This window comes from Amaranthus tricolor, chromosome 17 (genome assembly GCF_026212465.1).
Source record: "Amaranthus tricolor cultivar Red isolate AtriRed21 chromosome 17, ASM2621246v1, whole genome shotgun sequence".
Taxonomy (NCBI): Eukaryota; Viridiplantae; Streptophyta; class Magnoliopsida; order Caryophyllales; family Amaranthaceae; genus Amaranthus; species Amaranthus tricolor.
In genome coordinates, this window is record NC_080063.1 from 9,508,243 (window position 1) to 9,516,547 (window position 8,305).

General features: G+C 34.1%; 1 long non-coding RNA gene across 1 annotated transcript; it reads right to left on the reverse strand.

The window, feature by feature from the left end:
• Nucleotides 1-6,006: 6,006 nt before the first annotated feature.
• Nucleotides 6,007-7,951, reverse strand: LOC130804427 (uncharacterized). Its single transcript, XR_009040015.1, has 3 exons — nucleotides 7,540-7,951; nucleotides 6,681-6,753; nucleotides 6,007-6,261 (listed from the first exon to the last, which is right to left on the reverse strand). It is a non-coding gene; the product is annotated as an uncharacterized LOC130804427 (long non-coding RNA).
• Between the last annotated feature and the right edge of the window lie 354 nt (nucleotides 7,952-8,305).

An 8,305-nucleotide genomic window follows, 5' to 3' on the forward strand; every position in this document is an offset into this window, starting at 1 on the left:
TCTTTGCGGCTGCTAGTTTTGCACTCCTCGCTGCAGCCTCACTTGCAGCTGCTTTCACTGCAGCCATCTCCTTGCTTGATTTCTTCTTCTTCAAAGTAGCCAACTTCTTAAAGCGCTCTTTCATGTCGACGGATTCTTCTTCCTGTTCAGCTGATTCAGCAGGCTCTACGATGGCCTCTGGGGTATTTTGAGCTTCCTTTGATTCTTTGGAAGCCTTGTCTTTCTTCTTCTTTTTCTTTACACTTTTAGGTTCTGAAGCACCACCATCCTTCTTCTCCCCATTCTCCGAATCACCTTCTTTCTTGAACTCCTCTGCTCTCTTTTCTTGTACGTCATCTACAAACATTCAATGTAAGAAACAGCTGGTGGTCCTGAAAACTCTATGCAACGTCTAAACAACACACATATGTCAAGAAAATTGATCCTGTAAAAACTTGAAATAACACGACAATCGGTAAATCAAAGGCGCTATTTCATGTATAGAGACCAAACATGTACAACAAAACACATCACCCTGTCAAAACAGGAGAGTATACTATTGGCATGTGACTTTCAGTTGATGAGCTCCAACTTGAAGTCACAAGTAACAATCAAAGAACACATCTTGTAATTTCTTTAAAATACTCCCTGGTCTGCTTGTAATTGACACAAAGGGGATTTTTGTTTTTTTATCGTTCGCATATACTATATAGTGGCAGAAAAAAAACAAGTGGTCTAGATCTATGAATGAGATGAAACGGAGATTGAGTTTGTGGATGAGACGAGGAGAGATGAAAAAAAACAAGTAAAAAAAAAACCTTGACCATTGTTGCTCTGGAATCTTAAATCAGCAAGAAGGGCATCTAGCTCTTCAAGTTCCTTCTTCTTCCTTTCCTTCTTTGAAAGCTGCCTCTCGGTTTCTTTAGGTGGAGCAGGGACTTCAGACACTTTCTTAACCACTGGATCTGGGTGTACAGGAACCTGTGTTTCATGTTCATGCTCTTCCTCAATCTCCTCATCATCTAGATATAGAATATCATCTTCACTTTCACTATCCTAATATTAGAAGTAAAAACATCAATTACCAGATTCAACAAGTGCTAAAATGAACAAAAAGGCAAGACGAAAAACAAAAAGAGCATAAAAATCAAGAAGATCCCAAACAGAACAATACCCAATACAAGTCATCAACATTGCATGGAAGAAAACATTAAGGGAAACAATGAAAAAGAATGTGTTCCATGCCTGCCACAACAGAAAAGATATTTGGTTCTGAATTTTCAACTTGTCATTCCCTTGCATGTGATTCAAAATCACTCAATCATGTACCCATTATAAGCCATTATTTTAACATGTAGCCACTATAATCTGCGACTTCTAATCAAGCTGTGCAAGATTCTAAAATGTACATTAGCTACAATCTTCAAACTTATACCAAAAATTTTGAAATAGATGTACAGTGGTAAAATGAAACTTTTATCAAGTCATCACCGGAGAGATGTTGCTCCTGTGGCCAAGCAACAATCACACAATTGCAACTCTCTCCATTTTCTATGGAATCAACCAGAACAATAAAAACAAATATGTGAAGCACACATCTATGCTTGCAGATCATAAATACATAGAATGTGCCCCACTCACCACGAAACGCGACCCTTAAGGTGGGAAAAAACAAAATGAAACCTAGAAAACAATAAAATTTCCACTTAAAAAAAATTCCAATTTTACATTATTTGTTTTCGAACATATTTTTATATAAAATGTATTTTTTACCCAATTGTTTCCGAGTCAAAATGCTTGCCTTCCTTCTTCCCGTTCCTCGTTTCAAACTGATATCGTTCCAAGGTTCTTATGTTGCCATAGTACGTCACATTCAACAGTTGCTCTATGTATTTAGTTGTGTGTGAAGATGTTAGAGACCCAAGGTACCGATACACTAAACAGTATGAGATGCTAACAAGAATTGGCATCATACCAATAAGTGATGTGCCAATCACGCCAATGAACACAGACAACATACAAAGAAGCTTTGCCTATTTCCAACAAAATTATGACTTTCAACTATAAATTTGCAACGTAAATCCTATTGTAACAGAATTCATTTTCCACTTAATCTTCAAGAAAAATCAAATTTTCAAATAAGACATTAGGAGTGATTTTGCAGAAAGTAAAGCTGCATTAAAATTCTAACTCACCTAGCACAAGTCTTCTCATTGTGGAAAAGAAGCTTAGCACATGCATGCTCATGAAACCAACCTATACACACACATCATCTACGGATCCAAAAGGAACCTTAATGGAATCAATACTCCCTTGACTGCCTCTAGAAGCCAAGGTGCATACCAAAACTCCCAGTTACTTGTTAAAGTTCAACAGGGCCAACATCAAGGTTTACTTCAACAAGACACACATAATTTCCGCTCTGCCATGTGACAGGGTACATAGGAAGATAACCCCCTTAAATTATAATGCCCCAAACACTATAAGCCCTTCTATCATTAATAAGGATGAAAGTATAACAACAAATTCTTCAGTGTTACCAAATTTGATATTATGGCTGAAAAATTCTTCATACTTAACGAAGCCAAAATACACCACAAAAACTCCTTTTTGACTTCAAATTATTTGACTAAACATACATAGGAAAATCCACGTAACCAAAGCTTTTCAAAAATCCACGTAGTAACCCCAAGGTTTACTAAATTCTTTCTCCGTGATCTTTTTACACAAAAAATGTTTGGAAACGTTAATTACAAATCTTAAAGCATCATATATAGCAATTCAATTCGAAAAAAAAAACACTATTTCCCCAATTGAACTCTCTCAACATAACATTTCCCCATTTTCCAAAAGCCCTGACCCTAAATCCCCAAATTTGAAACCAAATTCAATGAAACAATCTAGAAAAAAAAATAAAATAAAAAAAAACAACTCGAACAAGCAACAAAGTTAATTACTCTAAACAAAACTATCTATAGCAACCATCTATAAGGGTCAAAAGTGAAAACCTTTTTGTGATCATTAACATGGATAAGGGTGAGGAAGCTGGGATAATGGAAATCAAGGAGACAAAAGAAAGCCTACCTCTTCAGGAACAGCGGCCTCCTTGCCCGGCTGCGAATCTGTGGCGCCCCAAGGAGACTGCAAAGGAGCAGTAGTGGTGTAAAATTCATCATCATCCTCATCCTCGACATCGGCCCATGACTTAGCATTCAATTGAGTTGGTTGCCAATAAACTGGAGGCTCTTTTTGCTCCTTCACAGCAACCTTAGAAGAGCTCTTACTATTATCACTCTTACTCTTATCCTTGTTTTTCTTCTTCCTTAAAGTATCAAGAGCTGCAAAACCATTTGAATTGATGATAGTAACTGACCCTTCATTGTTTTTCCTGCTTCCTCCACCCGCCATTCCTCTTTGTTCTTAAATTCACTAATTAAATTCTCCAAGAAAGATTTGTCAACGCACTATTGCTTCCTAAGAATTAATTTCCAGTGGAAAATTATAGAGTTTAGATATTGGAGATTTTATGTGATATTAATTTCCTGGGCTTTCTACACAAAGATCTAAAACAAATGCAATAATTCGAAAAAAAAAAAATACAATAATATACAATCAATTACTAAAAGCAATATCCTAAACTTCTGATAAACGAAATTCTTAGCTGAAAATGTCAAAATTGTAAAACCAGATCAGAAATTGAATTCAACAATCAAAAACCCCAAAACGATTTGAATTAATAGAACCTAAATTAATCTCAAATAGAAAAGGAAAATTGACAAATTTTCCCTCAAACAGCAATTATAAACCTAAAGAAAACAAGAATCAGAACTTCGGGTTTTCAATAGTGAAATCAGAGAACAACCCAAAAAATATGGATGAGAGGGAGGAATGGTGGATGGCTGGATTGATTGATTATAAAAACGGGTGATGTGGGGAAAACGGTAAAAGCGGAAACTCTACTGTGTGTGTTTTTAGGGTTTGTAGAAAAATTGGGAAAAAATCGGTTGTGAATAGGTCAGATGAGGAGATGAGTAGTGAGAGATTATATTAAGGGAGACGTGGAATGTACTAATGTTCAATCTTCTCCTTAGCTAAGGGGTGTTTGTCAATAGGCGATTTATTGTTGGCTGTTGGCTTGTTTGATCAACTGAAAATATTGACTGATTTTGTTGGCCATTAAATTAAGTAAAAAAGTCAGCTATTTGTGGATATGTTTGGTAAATTTTAGTATTGATTCTTAGCTATTTATTAGAAAAAAAGTAGGCCAACAAACCAAAAACCAACAAAAAAAGCTAGTTGGAATAACTTTTTCATTTTGTCTTTAAAGCCAGGTTTTCAGCTGTTTTAAAATCCATTTACCAAACACGTTTTTTGGCTGTTTGACCAACCAACAAGCCAAAAGTCAAAAGTCAAAAGCCAATAAAAAACTAACCAAAAAGCTAAGAACTAAACACCTCCTAAATGTGCTAAGATGCGACATTTGTGTCAAATAAATTGTGTGTATACTTGCACGCATGTTTTTTAATTTTGCTACATTATGAAAAGATTTTTTATACATAACTTTTACATGGTAATATCAAATTTTCGTGAAACGCCAATTATAGCACTTTTGTAAGTATCTTCCGCTAAATTCTTGTCAATTTCTGTTTAATTCACCATTTTGACGTTTCAACCGTTATTAAGTGTTGGTTGTTGTCTTTATAATTTGGCCTAAACATCATTTTTATGCCCTCAAATGTTTAATTCACTATTTTGACGTTCAATTCATAAACACTTTCATGTGTTGTAACAATTTTGTTTTCCTTCAAATTATTGGCCTTTTTGACAAAAAGTGCCTTAATCACTTATTACATAAGCCAAAATGTTCACTTAACATACTTAACTAGGATTATACAGTTTAAAATGTGCATTTCAAGCACTAATACATATGTACTTACCTAGGGTAAATTATAAAGACAACAATTTGAATGAAAATAAAATTGTTACAATAATTGAGAGCTTTGATGAATTAAATAGTTAAATGGTGAATTAAACATTTGAGAGCATAAAAATGGTTTAGAAAAAATTATAAAGACTGTAACCAACACTTAATTAAGGCAAAACATCAAAATTGTGAATTAAACGGAAATTGACAAAAATTTAATGGAAAATACTACAGAAATTAGATAAGGCATAAACTGGATGCTACCATATGGAAAAATCTTATGAAAATGCTATCACTAGCGTTTCATAAAAGTTCGATGCTACCATGTGGAATTTCCCTCTTTTATATAATGTACAGTAAATTAAAAAACACAAAGGAAATGGATTTATCATATTATTTCTGTTTTCTTAAAGTTTTTTTCATAGATTAATGTTAATGACCGACCCGAAAATCCGATCCGAAATCGAAAGTAAACCGACCCGAAAATATGTTCTTTTTTTAGGTTTATCGAACCGACATTACCCGGCCGGAAGCTATACCCGAACCGGTTGACAACCAAAAATGGAAAAACTGAACCTGAGCTGTAACAGATTTTTCTAACCGACACATAAACGTTAATCGAGATTACCCGAACCTAATAATGACCGACCCGAATCATGCTCGAGACCAAACTCGATCCGGCTAAAACTGACTTAACCCCAACAAAGTTTAGATCGAACTACTGTGAACCTAGACCAATTTTTTACATAGAAGTATGATCGACTCATATTCAATCATCTTATTAGTTATTTTAATAAAGTGATAAATATTTTAATAAAATAATTTTATAAATACATGGTTTCATATATTTAGAGTTAATAGTTGATGGTCAATGTTTATTTAACTACTTTTAATCGAATTAGATAAAAATTAATAGAACTTTATAATTTTAATTTCTGGTCAAACAAGTAAAAGTAACAATGTAATAATGATCACTAATTGATTTGCACTATTTTGCTTTAAGTAAATGAACCTTATTGTAACAACCAGACTTACCGTTAACTGAGTAAATAGAGTCATCACTGGGTTCGTTTCCCAAGAAACTTAAATCACACTTTCAAAACTTGAGCAAAGGGATACCAACTTTTCAACATAACTAACTCAGCTAATTTTCAAACCAAACATCTAACTAAAACACAAGTAATCATACAATTCACTTCGATTCCCACATAACCAACACAACCAAGACTAATATACATTTATCCAAAAACCTAATACAAAACTACAAATTCTCACGTGCTCAGCTCAATATACATCCTTGGAACGCTATTCAACACCACTAACCCATCGTTCCCGACCGGTTCCGATCTGTAATCAAACTAAAAGATGGAAACAACAGAGGGTCAGATTAAACTGAATGAGAAGAAAAACACAGTAATTCAAATCATAGGTTTAAAAGCAACATCAGTTCCCTAGATCTATGTGCGCACAAGGAGTCTAGTTTGAGAGGTGCCCCATAGCTCTAAGGCTATGTCGCTCTAAGGCTATGTCGCTCTCAGGTGAAGCTAGTCAATATCTCAATGACAATTCACTTCAAAACAGGGAGCAGGGAACAATATTCCTCAACTCCGTCAATGACCAGCTCGCAAGTCCGATCCATTGACCATATCATAATATCAGCATAAGCATTCACAACAACATTTGTCTCAACAATTTCCAATTCAGAAGAGCTTTAGTAAAAAGTTTACTTTCAAGAATGTAGTCTGATCAGACCCTTTAAGGGACTGCTACTACTCACCAACTAGACGCTTCAAAGAGCCGTGATCGATTTGCAGCTATTAACTAGAAAGGTTCCTCGATGATGTCGCCTCCTGAAGCATAACAAACATAACATCACAACAAAGCGTTCGATACTACAAACTAGGTTCATATAGCTCATTGTATCTCCTCCTAAGACCACATCTTAGTTCCATCTTCTATTCTAATATTTCTAATTATAAAAGAATTGTGCATGTTCGAACTCAAACCACAATAGACCATCAAGGCGACATAGTCATGCTCTAAAATTCATTTACATCTTCTAAAGATTATCCACCTTCATAATTCTCTTTATTTTCCAATTAAACACCAATACGTACCTTTGAACCCAACATCGAAAATCCTCAAATAACCTAATAATCGCTTCAAGAATATTAAATCATCTAACAATTAGCTCTTGACGAGTATTCACAATAAAATGATTAATCTCAACTTCACCTGAATCTATCAATCAACATGATATCCATCTCTTACAAGAGTGCCTAACTATCCAATTCAATAACCAAATTTATTTTATCCACAAGAAGCAGTAATTTATTCAAGAACATCAAATTACTGTATACTTTACCATAACCATTGTATTCTAAGTGAATCCCAAAATTTCCAATAACAATCTAATATTTCAATATCCAATACTAATCTTAATATTTGGCCAATATATAATTAAAACAAGGGTCATAACCAAGTCTTGAAATAGAAAGGTAATCTTCATTGTTAAAGATTTGATTATTAGAACAATTAATGAAAAAATAACATGATATAAGGAAAGATGGGTGTGTATACTCAATGTAAGCATTAACAGTAAAAGAAAACAATTAAAAGCAAGGAGAATGTCTTACAATAGTCAAGCGTCAATTAAAGGAAGATGATGATGCTTGTTGCTGTGTATGTACCAGAAATTAGAAGAAAACGCAGTGAAAGAAAGAACGAAGAGGAAAGGTGTTGCGTTTCTGTTCAGGACCTTCAATGGGTTGATGTGTTGTGTTTGTTTCCGAAAAGAACAAGAAAATCAGAAACTTGGGTTGTTCTTCCATTTTCGAAAATTTCAAGGAAAGAGCAAGGTTCATGGCTGCTCAGATTCGATTGGTTCTAGATTCAAAAATTTCAGAGGTTTATGGGAGATGAGGCTTCGAAAATTCAGAGGAAAATGAGGCATTTTGCTTGGCTTTGAAAATCAGATGTATTAAGGTTGTGCTTTCCTTCGAAAATTGAAGACAAAGGAGAACTGGAATGAGAGGGAAGGGTTTCGAAGGGTTTGAGAAGAAAGGCATTTGTTGTTTCAATTCTTGAGGTTCATGAAATTAAGGTTTGAAAAGTTAGTATTGAAAAAGATGTGTTGAGTAGTACATGTAAGGGAAAGATAACTGATTTTTTTTAGGGGATAAATAAAATAAAATATCAAGGGATAATAAAAGAATTATTATGTTGGGTATCCCTAAGTCCAATACCAATTCTCATTCCTTCTAGGTTTGACCCAATAAAATTCTAATCTTAATATTTATTTCAAGTTTCCAATTCTAAATATTACTAATTTCCCAAATGTTACACTTATCATCAATTAAAAAATGATTAATAACTTAATCTGATACTGACTCGATCAATAGT